Source organism: Plectropomus leopardus, chromosome 19 (assembly GCF_026936395.1).
Source record: "Plectropomus leopardus strain MGB_pleo_1.0 chromosome 19, ASM2693639v1, whole genome shotgun sequence".
Lineage (NCBI taxonomy): Eukaryota > Metazoa > Chordata > Actinopteri > Perciformes > Serranidae > Plectropomus > Plectropomus leopardus.
The window spans coordinates 27,775,304-27,788,572 of NC_142194.1; the positions used below are offsets into that span (position 1 = coordinate 27,775,304).

Consider the following 13,269-nt stretch of genomic DNA (forward strand, 5'->3'; position numbering starts at 1 on the left):
TTCCTGTGTTACTTTGCTTGCTTTAGGAAATTATCCTCTATTCATCTGACCAGAGTATCCTTACTGCAGTACTTCTGACTGAAGTGCACCTGTGTGTCTGCTACCATCCACAGTCTGAATTTCAGCGCAGACTTGCAGGTATTGCCCATAATTCCATTAATTCCTGCATATCCAGCACTTGCAAAGCAGGAAATTACTGCTCACATTTATAACAATGTTGGAGAAAATTGGCTTGATTTCCTTCACAAACATGGGAAGAAGGCAATAAGAAATGAAAGAGAAAATGACCCAAAAATTTGCAGGAGATTATTAGAAAGTACAAGAAAATGACCTGAAAATTAGTAATGTTTTCATGGTTTAAATACTTATAAACAACATCTGAGAGCGGCACTAGAAAAGTGATGTCGCTCCAGGTTTCAAAGGGTTAATGATGTCCAGTCAACACACAGATGTGACAGTTAAAGATCCTCATATCAACCTCTCAGTGAGAAAACAAAAAGATGTATTTCACAAAATCTCTCTCTTTTCCTTTAAGGATTCACATCTTTGTTGAGAACCAGTGAGGCTTGGCCTGTGAGGCACAGACATGGAAGGGAGGTTAAAAAAAAGTAGGCTGCTGAAAAGCGAACAAACACATTGTTGGTTGTTCACTGGATTTGTTTTTACAATGAGAACTAGAATTACCACGTTGCAGTTGTGCGTCTTCGCCAACCAGTCAAGTTGCAGTTACAGTTCACATCTGTGTCTGTCCAGATTAAAATGTATCCATGATGGCAATGCTGACAGACAATGCTTCAGAAAAGGATGTTGCTGCTAAGACGCTACACCTTCAACCCAACAGCGCAGAAGATCTATACAATCAGACACCCAAGGTCAGTGTAACCTTTTCATTACCTGCCCCAATGTCTTCCCTTCTGTTTCTGAGCTGTTTCACTGTAAAATGGCCCAAATGTGTTTTTGCAGAACATTATGATGTCACAGTGAAGTTGACCTTTGACCTTTTGGATCTAAAAGGTCATCACTACATCACTTTATTCTATTAGATATTTGTATGAAATTCTGTCATAACTGCATTAGAATTATTGAGTTATGGTCAAAAACATGTTTTGTGAGGTCACAGTGACCTTTGACCAGCAAAATCTTATTCAAGGTGGATGTTTGTACTGAATTTGAGGAAATTCCCTCTAGGCATTCTTGAGATATTGTCTTCACAAGAATAAGACGGATGGACGGACAGACAGACAAACAAAAAGCCTCCTGCCCCTGCTGTCACCAGCACTGAGGCATGGAAATATAGCTCTTATTACAATGCCAGATTTATCTTTTTACATGACATGACAATTTGCTTTCTTTTGTAAAATACATAAGGTTATCTGAGAAAAAAAATCTCAGAAACTGACAGCATTGAAACTACAATATGAATGTAAACATAACTATTAGTTTTAAGTTATGTTAGTTTCCATATAATTAAGATACTTTAAAATTGAGTTGTCTATACTAAATTCTGTTAAGTTGTTTAATCTCAAAACGACTTAAACCTGTGCAATTTCAATATCACAATGTGCTATTTAATTATCATAATATGCAATTAATTACAATGTGCAATTATCCATGTGTAAAGGGCGTATTTTATTTTTTTTTAACTGAGGAGTTTAGCGTCTTGTTTATACTGTTTATATTGTTCTTTTTGCTTTATTTATCTTGTACAAACCTTGCTTTGATATCCTCGCTGCTGTAATAATGCAAATGTTCCTGTTGTGGGAGTAATAAATGATTATATTATCTTAAAAATGACAAGTACAATTAACTTTAAGTGTAAACAACTTATGTAAGTCAAGTTACGCCGACTTAACTGAAGAGTTAAGGTTCCTCAGCAGAATTTAAGGAACTGATTTGCTTCGATAAATACGCATGTAAAATAAGTATTTAGTATCATGACAAAGAAGTATTTGCATGTGGTGCAGTAAAGGGTATCTGCACATTCTGATTTATTGATTATTTATTGTTCAAGAACAAATGTGACTGACTAGATTGCAACTATACTGATAAATGGAACAATGTTAATACTTACAGTGCTGTTTTTTTATTACCGTTAAGAGCATATGCATAATATGCATAGTTTGATAGAATTATTTGTGTATTTTACATATACCTTTGGCAATCATTTTGGTCAAATAAGTCAGACTCACTTGGCTTACTTGATTTACTAAAACATATAAAGAACAAGTTAATTGCACTCACCATTTTTACATTTCAACAAGCTTGCAAAATTAAGTACGTTCAACTAAATTTAAGGTAAATTTAACAATTAGATAAAAAGTCAACTTCTCAGATATTAATGTAGCCCACCTCAACAGTTGCTATATGTAAAAAATGTTTTCATTCCAAAATGCTTCATGATTTATATTAGAAAAAAATATTCATAACTACATAAATAATGACACTGTCCTACAAACATAGCCTTTTGCAAGACATTATACATTGCACATTAAAAACAATCCAGAACTGTGTTTTGTTTGCATAAAAAGTCCATCTCCAGCTGCAGTGTTTTTAAAAGGTACCACCTAATCTTATCCTGGGTTTAAAGAAACTTCCTCAAATTATGATTCATTCATTCATTCATGGGTATGTACAGGTTTTCCATTTTGTTAGGGGGAAAACAGTCAGTTTGACAGCAATTTACATCTTTCCAGGGAGACTTGTTTGGCAGCACTCAGTTGATTTTCACACACCATAAACAAAAGGTTCATTTACACTGACTGGGCTGTGGGCAAGGTTGTTTCTGTGACAGGGAAGTACCTGCTAGTTTCAGGTTAATCGGAGGAACAATGGCAGGTCAGAAGTGACAAACACAGAAACACAACACATGAGGCCAGTTCCAGCAGAGCACTGCAGTGATGAGCCCCAGTTTTACCGTCACACAGGGAATTCAACTGGAATTTCACTTGGCACCACGTTAGTTATAAACTTCTGTTGAGAAACAAGCTAACAGTAATTGACAGTGAACAGTGTGTCTTTCTCCACATAGGTATCAGTCTGATCTATAGTGAGCTCATCTCTCAGTAGGATAACAGACAGTATTTACCTTTGATAGCACATTACACTGGCTTATTGACTCTTCTCAGAGCCACATTCAGAGGCACAATCTGCTCTTCTGTCACTCCCAAATGTCCTTCACTTCAAACATGCTCGCTCTCATTTAGCAAGATTCCATTTGTCATCTTCCACCCAACACTTGGATGATGTCATCAAATTCCCAGCATATCAACCGAGGCATCTAAGCCGAGAATGGAGTCAATGGAGGCAAAAAAATGTGAGTAAACATGCCTGGACACGGCAATAACAAGCTGGAGAGAAGGCGACTCAACCAGCAGAGCTGCTACATGGATTGCGTCTGTCAGCGACATAGCTAGCATAGTGCTTTAGAGTAACGAGGAACGGCCAGGAAATGCCTGGCATCCAAAACATTCTTCTTAAGGACTGCAATCAGTAGCTCTGCTTACACTGGCGGCAAGACAGGAAAAAAGGTGCAGATAATCAGCCCTTTTCTGAGTGATATCAAGTCACAAACTTGAGGTTTAGGACTTAAATCAGTACAACAGAGTGTTAGGGCCGCATTGAGGAAAAATTCAAGAATACAGATGTAATATTGTGAAAAAACAGTCATAATATTACAAGAATAAAGTCCTCGTTTTACGAGAACAAAAGTTGTAATTTTATAAGAATAAACTTGTAATATTACAAAATAAAATCATAATTTTACCCAAAAAAAACAACAAAAAAAATCCCTCCAAATTTCATGAGAATAAAGTTGTAATATTACAAGAATAAAGTTTAAATTTTACAAGGATAAAGTCATATTTTTATGAGCAAGGGTATATTATCTGACGGAAATAAACATATTGCTAGCAAACCATAAAACAAGTGAAAGCACAGGTCAGCACCTGCTGACTGTGTGTGGCACAGCACGACACCAGGGACAGTGGTTGTCAAGAAAGCTGCCTGTGCTCTCACCTGTTTTCTAGTTTGCTGGCTATGTGTTTATGTCTGTGATATAATATCCCATTTCTCATAAAAATACAAGTTAATTCTCTTAATTACAACTTTTTTTCTTGTAAAATTATGACATCATTCCCGTAATATTACGATTTCATTCTCATAAAATTGTGACTTTTTCTCGTAAAATTACACCTTTTTTTCAAAAAATTCCACGATTCTCATAATATTACATGCTAATTCTCAAGACTTTTTTCTTGTAAAACTACGACTTCATTCACGTAATATTATGGCTTTTACTCATAATATTGCACCTTTATTCTTGAAATTACCCCTTTATTCTCATAATATTATGACTTCATTCTCAAAATCTAACTTTTTTTCCCTTTGACATGGCCCTAATCTTCCACTGTATATTAGTATACATAGTGCTAAAAAAACATAACCACACAGGTGGAGCAGAACCTGTTTGACAGCTGCAGCCTGAGAGAACTGGCTTGCACACGTGGTCTGTTCACAAAAACCCTCTCCCATGCACGTATGCAGTTGATAAGACACTAAATAAAACACAAAGTGCATGGCCTGACACCTCTCTGTGATTCCCAGCTGGACATCACTGAGCTATTCTTGGTTGTGGTGATGGAAATGAGTCCTCTCCGGTCAGCATTGGCAGCGGGTTAGTGTGTGATTTGTGTCAGGACAGTGTAGAGAGAGAGAGACAGAGAGAGCAGGGAGGGGGTGTGTGAAGAGCGTGAAACTGAAACCATCAGGTGTGTTACTCTGACACTTGGCTGAGAGCGAGGAGCATCGGTGAGTGCATGTGCTTTCCTGTGCATCTAGACACAAGAATGCAGCAGACAGAGCAGTGGGAGGAGTGTGTCGTACAGCAAACATTACAAGAAATGCTTCCTTCCACTGAAATGAAATGAGATCTTATCAATTTTGGGTGTGGCTGGCAGGATATCATATCCCCCCCAACCGACTCAGTCTCTCATTCCTGTAATCAGAACCAGAGGGACAGAGAGAAGACGATCAGGACAACGTTCGTGTTAGTCAAGCTTGGATCGCCACTGACAGCGGGGAAAACTGGGCAATTCCCGCACATAATCCTCATGACAGAGACTTCTCACAGCAAGTTTAAGGTGCTCAATTTCTGTGATTCCAAAACATGTCCATGTGGGCAAATATATAACCTACTTCAAGTGTCGTGTTTAACCCTTTTAAACGTGAGCAAATTCGCTTCACTTCTTTCAAAAACACCAAGAGGAAACCAATGAAAGCAATGAAAATAAATGAATAAATAACTTTTAAAAAGAATGCACAGAATGTTAAATAACAGCAACTACAAGGAAATTACGTGGGGAAAGATCTTAAAGAATAATAATTCTGTAACCTAATTTCAAATATGTAATGGTAAAAATTGATAATTGTGTGTCTTAGGTTTTTTTTCTTTATTTCCCTAGACGTTGTTCCCTATTTTTTAAAAATATTTGTTAGTTCTTACAAAAATATAATAATTCTGTAACCTAATTTCAAATACGTAACTATGATTATTACAGTTTTCCCTAGCTTTTTCCCCATGGACATTTTCCCCAGCTTTTTTTTTTTTTAAAAATCTATTAGTTATTATATAATGTTTCTGTAACCAAATTTCAAATATGTAACTATGAAAAGAGTTCCCTTGCTTTTTTCTTTTTACCTAGACATTTTCCCCTTGACTTTTAATAATATTCTTTAAATCTACTACTTTCTTGTAAAATTTGTGGAACATTTCTTCAGGTGCTCATTGGATTTTCCCCACCATAGTTTGGGGGAAAAAAAATCACACCAAATTGCTCAAGGTTCAAAAGGTTTCAATACTTGTAAAATGTAGCAGACAAACAACACAAACAGCACAATTCACATCATCAACTAGATGTGGTACACTCTAGGTGTGACAAATACGAGTGTAAGAAAATATTGATACACACGACTATAGCGATATTATGTTTTGTCATACAGTATCAATGATCAAAAACACTGTTTTTTGGATTTGCTGCAGTGCTTCATTTTGTGTTGTGTCTAAACCCCTGATCACGAGACTGCAGCTTTGTTATCTATCTTTGGCCATCTGACTCCTCCACTCCAACATAACAACAACATACTGCTAGTGTAAACACAAACAACACACACATAAATCAGCCAGAGTCATCAAGCGGGCACCACTCGCTCCTATGATTAGATTTTAAAACCTGCAATGTATCACCTTGCTAACAGTATCGCAGTACCATAAGATATTGATATCACCAGATTTGTGCCAATATGCAGCCCCACTGAGAGCAATACAGAATAACTGCTGCAGCAGCTAAGAACTGATGATGAGGTGAGAGTCAGAACACTGATAGAACAGATCAGACAGAATCCAAATTAGCTGCTGACTTGTGTCTTAATGTGTCAGTGTTAGCTTATAGAGATGGTCATGTTCAGAGCACAGCCGATGCCAATATTAGGCAGTTAAAAATGCTGATATTGATATATCAGCCGTTATTATACAGTATATGTAAATGCAATCATGCAATGCAAATATCCATCAGATTTTGTTATCAAGTACTTGATATTTTACAGTTTAACAATAAACTTTGTTGTCAAAAATGACATCAGTGCACTGAAACAGTAATAATGATTTAAAACTTGAATTTAATCATTCTAAATTACTCTCAGCATCTTTTCCTGCATTATTTTCTCTCAAGAAATGTATAGGCCGATACAGATATACCTTTAATAGGCCGATAAAACCGTGTGACTGATGCATCAGTTGGGCTCTAGTCATGTTGGAAGCATGAGGGTAATATTTAGCCATATTTCTGATTATTGTTGTCTCTTCTTATCAAAAATATAACTATAATTTTAGTGTGTCCACAAAGAAAAGATTTTGAAAATGGAAAAATACACTTGAAACTATACCATTATCAAAAACAAAATACTAGTCAAAAGTACTAAATATTTTTGCTACCACTAGGACTGGGAAATATATCAATATTATGTAAATATTTTTGCATGAGTTTGAATATCATCTTAGATTTTAAACTTTTTTGGCTGTTCTAGCTATTATTTGTCTGAACCCACAGTCATTATATTAACATTACTAATGGTTATTTCTTAAAAATTTCACTGTGTAAATATATTGTGAAAGCAACAATCGTCAACCATACAATATTGTTGCACTATTAATATGCAGGTACTTGGTCAGAAATACTGTAATATTTAATTTCCTCCACATCACCAACCCCCAGGCTCCATATTTAAGGGCTCGACACATAATTAGCCTGGCTGATTAGTGGGACCGATTATTCATCTGTAAAAGCATTTTATTTTAATGATCGCAGATAAAAATCAATTAATTAAAAAGTGCAAAAAATTCCTGGGAACTTGCTGTAGATTCTACAACAATACAACAATTTCATTTAGCAGACGCTTTTATCCAAAGCGACGTACAACACAAGCAAGAATTTAGACTTAAGGAAAAAACCCTTAGTAAGTGCAAAAAGTGCTTCAGGTGTGATTGGTCACAGGTATTGCCGTCTAGTGGCAGAAGAAGTGCCGCACAGCCCCCTTTTTTTTGGGAAACCAAAGTAATAACCAGTAGCGATCTCAGCATCTGAGATTCAACAATCTCAGTATCACTACTTACGATGACAGTCAACATACAACATCACACAACTTTGTCAGTGCTAGATAATCAATAGGTGCTGGGTTTTGGACATTCTGACTTAATTTACCCCAAAGGGCAAAGAGGAGAAGAGTCAGGTTAAGTGCCTAGGTGTTCTCGGAACAAATGAGTTTTCAATTGTCTCTTAAAAGTAGAAAGATGATGCTGAACATTTCAGTTTTGATTAAATATTTGCTAAAGGCATTTAAACACAGTAAAGTTTTAAGTTTTGTGTTGGAGTTTGTTAAACTCCAAACTCTTAATGTTGACAGATAGATTTTCATTTTTTTTGTAAATGCATATCGGTTCCAAATATCATCGGTTTCATTAACCACTAATAATTGGTATCGCCCTGTAAAACGAATATCGGCCGACTCTACAATATATACAAAACCAAGAGTCCCTATCTTGTAGGAATACAGCCATATTAATTTGAAACATTCAAAAAAGGTGTCTTTGTAATATTTTACTGGCCATTGAAAATGATCCCTGGAATGTGGGAGCAAATCACTGTCATTTAACTTTAGCTCAAGAAGCTACAGTGCACAGCTATCAAAAGTAGCATTAGGTGGCATTAAAACATTGTCTTACATGACTGCCCAACTGTTTGTTCATCATACCATAATGGGTCAGCTATAGTGCTGTTTAGGGATGTCCCTATCAGATTCAAAGAGTCGTAATCGGGCCCAATCAATGCATTTTTAAATTTATCAGGATGGGTTATTTTGATCACACAACCCGCCCAGATCCTTTGTTTACGTTCACCATCACATAGGTGTGGTAAACGGAGAGAACGATTTGCGGCAGATATTCAGGTTTTATTCTAATGCTGCTACTCCATTAAGTAGAGACTGATTATGTATTTCATGCTCAACTGAAGCTGCTACACCACTTAAAGCTGAATTGACATTTTTGCTGTTCATTATAGTGAACTAGTTTTACTATAATGCTGTAATAAGCAGAACTGTGAACATTTCTTATTTGTTGTGACTGGGAATTTTAGAAGTTCAGCTACAACACTACTTTGAAATGGAACTGTGATTATATTACTCATTTATAGTGTTCTGTACTTCTATTACAATATTACACTTAGTAGATTTGAGAGCAATTTCTGAAGACACATTTTAGTATGTTTACTTTGTTATTTTGAAGAGACAAATGCTGCACTGAATGGAATTTAAAGATATTTTTAAGTTTTTTTACTTGATAATTTTCTATATTTTTTAAAAAGCTGTAGTAAGGGGCATTGAGAGCAATTTAAAGACATTTTAGGTTTTTTTTACGTGGTTATTTTATATTTAAAAAAGCTGCACTAAGTGGAATTGTGATAAGAGTCAAATAAATTATTTTTTGTTTTTTTGATTTGTTATTTAGTAAAAATAAAATAAAAACCCTTAAGGAACTGCTTGGATACAGACATGTTTCTTGTATTGCATTGCAGAGCTATTAAAACTGTCACACACACTGGGTTGACACTGGGTTGATTTGAATAACTTGAAAGTACTTTAAGTGTGCATTGTGCACTTGTATTATCCAGGCAAATACTTTTAAATATCATGATTAAGTTTAAATAATATATATAGTCAAGTTCAGAATTTAAACTAATATCAACATGCAAAGACAAAAACATAATAAACTTGAAAGCTTACTCCAATCATATCTTAATATTAAGTAGATTACAAATACACACTTGTTGACTTGTAGATAGGCTACAACTGGTGATTCATTTTATCAATTGAAAATTCATCTAACAGCTATTTTCTCAATGAATTGTTCAATGGTTTTACAATAAAATGTAATATATATATATATATATATATATATATATATATATATATATATTCAACTTACATTCATATGACAAAAAAAAGGTCAAATCCTCACGTGGGAAGCTGGAAGCATCAAATGTTTGGCATCATCCTCTAATCACTGCATCATGAATTAAATATATTAAATAGATGTAACTATGCACTAGGACAATTGGATATTTTCCTCAAATTATTCAGCTATACCTTACATGTACAATGGGGAGAAATAAAGAAAAATCATTGCCAAAGAGAAATACACTGGAAATGCACATGCACATTAGACTCTCTGCAGTCTGTGAGTTTTTAATGTGGACTTTAATATGCGAATCATACTTTCTGTTTTGATTTTTCCTCAGTTGTTGTGGACCTTTTTTCAATTAAACAACTCATCTATTACTTGTCTAAGTCATTTCATGCATAGCACGCATTCTCACAATGAGTTATGTTCCTGGCAAATTTGCTGGAAAGCCTGATGAACAAGACAGCATTTCTGCTTCATATGCCATCCCATTAGCAAACCACAGAAAGTGCTTCATTTCCTGCCAGATAATGTGTTGCACATTGGGAGCGGTAAAACGGGAATTAAGTTAACAGTTAACAGTGCTAAACACAGCGTGACAGCCTGAGCCAAGTGCTCTGTTTGAAGTTTACGAGCAAGGTACACCTCTTGGACATGTCGCCCGTGTGAGGTTAGATAAATAATTTTCCTGTTCAAAGTTGAAAAAACAAAAACCTTTGTATATAACACTGCAACAGTCTACCCTGTTTATCTGCATCATTTTTACGACTAATATAGCTGAAAACTTATTTTTGTTTTTGCTCTGGTCTACTCCTACCTATATTTGGGAGGGGCCCTTTATTTTGCCTCCATGATAGTTACAGGTGGACTTTACCATGCAGGCGGAATCTTGAGTCTACTCAGAACAAAGGCTTTTTGTTTGGCTAGTCTTGGGCCGTTGCAGGTGGAGTTGGAAGGACGCAGCCTGTGTCCTTCAGCAGTATCCTGTCCAGATTACGGAAATTTTGCTGCTTGTGCTCAATAGTCTATACAATTTCTGTCTGTTAAAGTTAACCAAACTATGACTTAATCCTTTGAAACCTGGAGCAACATCACTTTTTTGTGCTACTGTCAGACACCTTTCACTAATATTTAAATACTTGAACCCCATACAAATCTGTGCAATTTGTTTCAAAAACATGGGGGGGAGAAGGCAATTAACAACTAGGTAACAAATGCTCCACAAATTGCAAGAAAGTAGTTGATTTAGGAAATTATTTTTAAAGAATGCAAGGGGAAAAAGAAAAAAACTAATGAAATAAAACATGTATATACTAAATACATATTCCTTGTTTGTTTCTTTTTTGTTTTGTTTTTTTCCATTTGTTTGCTGTATTTTTATTTTTTCATTTTTTGGCATTTTAATTCAGTTATTTATTCATTTGGTGTCACTGCTACCCATAAGTCTTATCATGTTTGTTGTCTTTAGTGTTATTTTCATTATTGCCCTGATTTTTGCTATTGTCTCTCTTTGAGGGTAAAGGGAGACAATGTGAATAAAAATAAAATTATTTTTGTACTTCACTTTTAGCCACTGTTGTGAACCTCAAATCTAATACTTTTTCCTGGTAATTTCCTCTTTGTTGTTTTTAACCTTTTGATGACTTTTTTAAATCTAATTTTCAGATAATGTACATATACATTTACACATTTTATTAATTTTCTGCGAGTTTTTGGTTTTGTCCATCTTTTATCGCTCAGTGCCTTCTTTCTGTGTTTTCAAAAGAAATCAAAGTGTTGAAGAGGCAGGACAAGGTTATATTTATAGATTTTGGACGTAGTTGACACAGGAAGACTCACATGTATCAATCACACAGATAAGCACCACAACAGAGCTAATCAATGGTTAGATTTGTATGGATGGAGGTGAGTAGAGCTGTGTAATGTCATACAATTGATTCTGATGTCATTTTGTTGTGAATCTGACTGAAACTAGCCAAACCGGCTTCTTGCTCTCACACACACCCCCCTCCCCAAACACACCAGTTACTCATGCTTGAAACCAGACCGTTGACTCAAAGGGCTTACTAACATACCTGCTTGAGAGACACGCCTTGCTCAGGTTAGACGTTTCCGTAATTATGCAACACCATCTTCAGCTACAGCACACCTGGCTGCACGGTGAGGTTAACGAGAAACGTCACGGTTTCTTCGGTACGACCGGCATAATAGGTTAAACCACTGATAAATGTCGTGATAATCTTCTGTTCTGGATTCACGTTTTGACAATTAAAGGGCTCCAAGCTGCCATTAATACGCCCAGGTGTGTGCTAACGCCTAATTAAGCTAGGTAGTTTAGCATGGAGGCATTGTTTACTGTTGGTTTACAATGAGCCAGTGGTTTGCAAACAACCAGATTTGATTAAAACTAATTCTTATCTACCTTTGTACAAAAAATTGTACACAGAACTTCTTATTTCACAGAACATGACGAGTTTTTTCCAAGTCACAAGGTACAGTCGGCGTTCAGCAACTATTAAAGCGAAATAAAAGCTCTAAAACATAAAATAGCAATGTCAATAGATAACATTTTTGAGAGATAGCGGGTAACTTAAACCAATTCCTGTTCCTGTCTTTCAACCTTTTGTTGACGGTTAACTTAAAGAGTAATGTAACGAAATGTGTTAATTGGCTGATATATACGGTAAGAACACTATTTTCTGAGGGGAATATCAGCAGCACAGATTAGCCAGCTAGCCAGTGAGCATTTTGAAGAATGATGTCTGGCTAAACTAGCAACTTTGTTAGCTTGAGTTAGAGCCGTACGTCTAGGTGCTGAACAAAAATACCGGTGGCTGTGATGGACACGGTAACTTAGTTCAATTGTTAGCCAACTGCAAGCAAACACCTGTGGGCACCAGCCCCCTACCCACCTGATTCCAAACAGCCGTTGCTCAGCCGATGGTCACCGTGTAGAGCCGCTGGTAAAGATTCCACCTCCGGCCAATGTCTGCTGATTTAGTTGGCTAGGAGCTCAGTCCTCATGTAAAGTCGGGGGAAAATGCGTCCACACAGTAAGCGAGTACTCCCAGGGTCCAAGCGACAGCGTATTTGCCGAGGAAATATAACAACTGAGGCCAGGTTAAAGACTAAAACTGTGACTGCTGCTCTTTCTTTTTCCACCGCTGCGGTGGTAGCCTCGGTGTTTCCTGCTAGGCTAAACTTCACTGTTTGCTAACTCCTCCCTTGTGATGCGTTCAAGAGCACCTCGTTAAAAGTCCCGCCCCACTTCCGCGTTAGCTTCTGTTCAAAAAGCCCTCATGTAGGTCAATGCAGATTTGCAGGAAGGGCCTCTTATATCACCCTTTCTAAAATTAAAAAAAATGTGATACTGTCCGTATTCTTAACAAAATAGGTATCTCATTCTGTATGAGTTAAATTCAACCCCCAAGGCCTGCTTTAATATAATACAAGCGCCATTCAAAATCAAGCTTTAAAAAAAAGTATTATACATTAGGATTTTCTACTTTCATTGAGTTTATTTTTTTAATCAACATCAGTCCTAATTTATCATTGTTAGAAATTGTAATGATACATTCAGAATGCTGCTTTGGTCCAAGGTGGCAAAGTTCCAGTCAACTGTTTGTGTCCTCTGGTATTTCTACATGCAAGGCTCTTTTAAGACATTTGATGTTTAGTTTTATGTGTTGCCTGGATGAATCTGAAAACAGCATCATAGAAGCTTTGACAAATCCCAGAAAGAGCTTCACATGCTACAC

The 13,269-nt window shown here is 36.2% G+C and overlaps 1 protein-coding gene across 2 annotated transcripts in view; it reads right to left on the minus strand.

Annotated features, from left to right (window-relative positions):
• The window catches only part of llgl2 (LLGL scribble cell polarity complex component 2), a 48,562-nt gene extending 35,815 nt beyond the window's left edge, over nt 1–12,747 (minus strand). Inside the window, exon 1 of one of the 2 annotated variants that reach the window (XM_042508332.2) lies at nt 12,424–12,747. The gene's annotated coding sequence lies outside the window, so the exon portion shown is untranslated. The remainder of the gene's footprint in view (nt 1–12,423) is intronic. The other variant, XM_042508331.2, reaches the window with a different exon arrangement.
• Nucleotides 12,748–13,269: the final 522 nt, after the last annotated feature.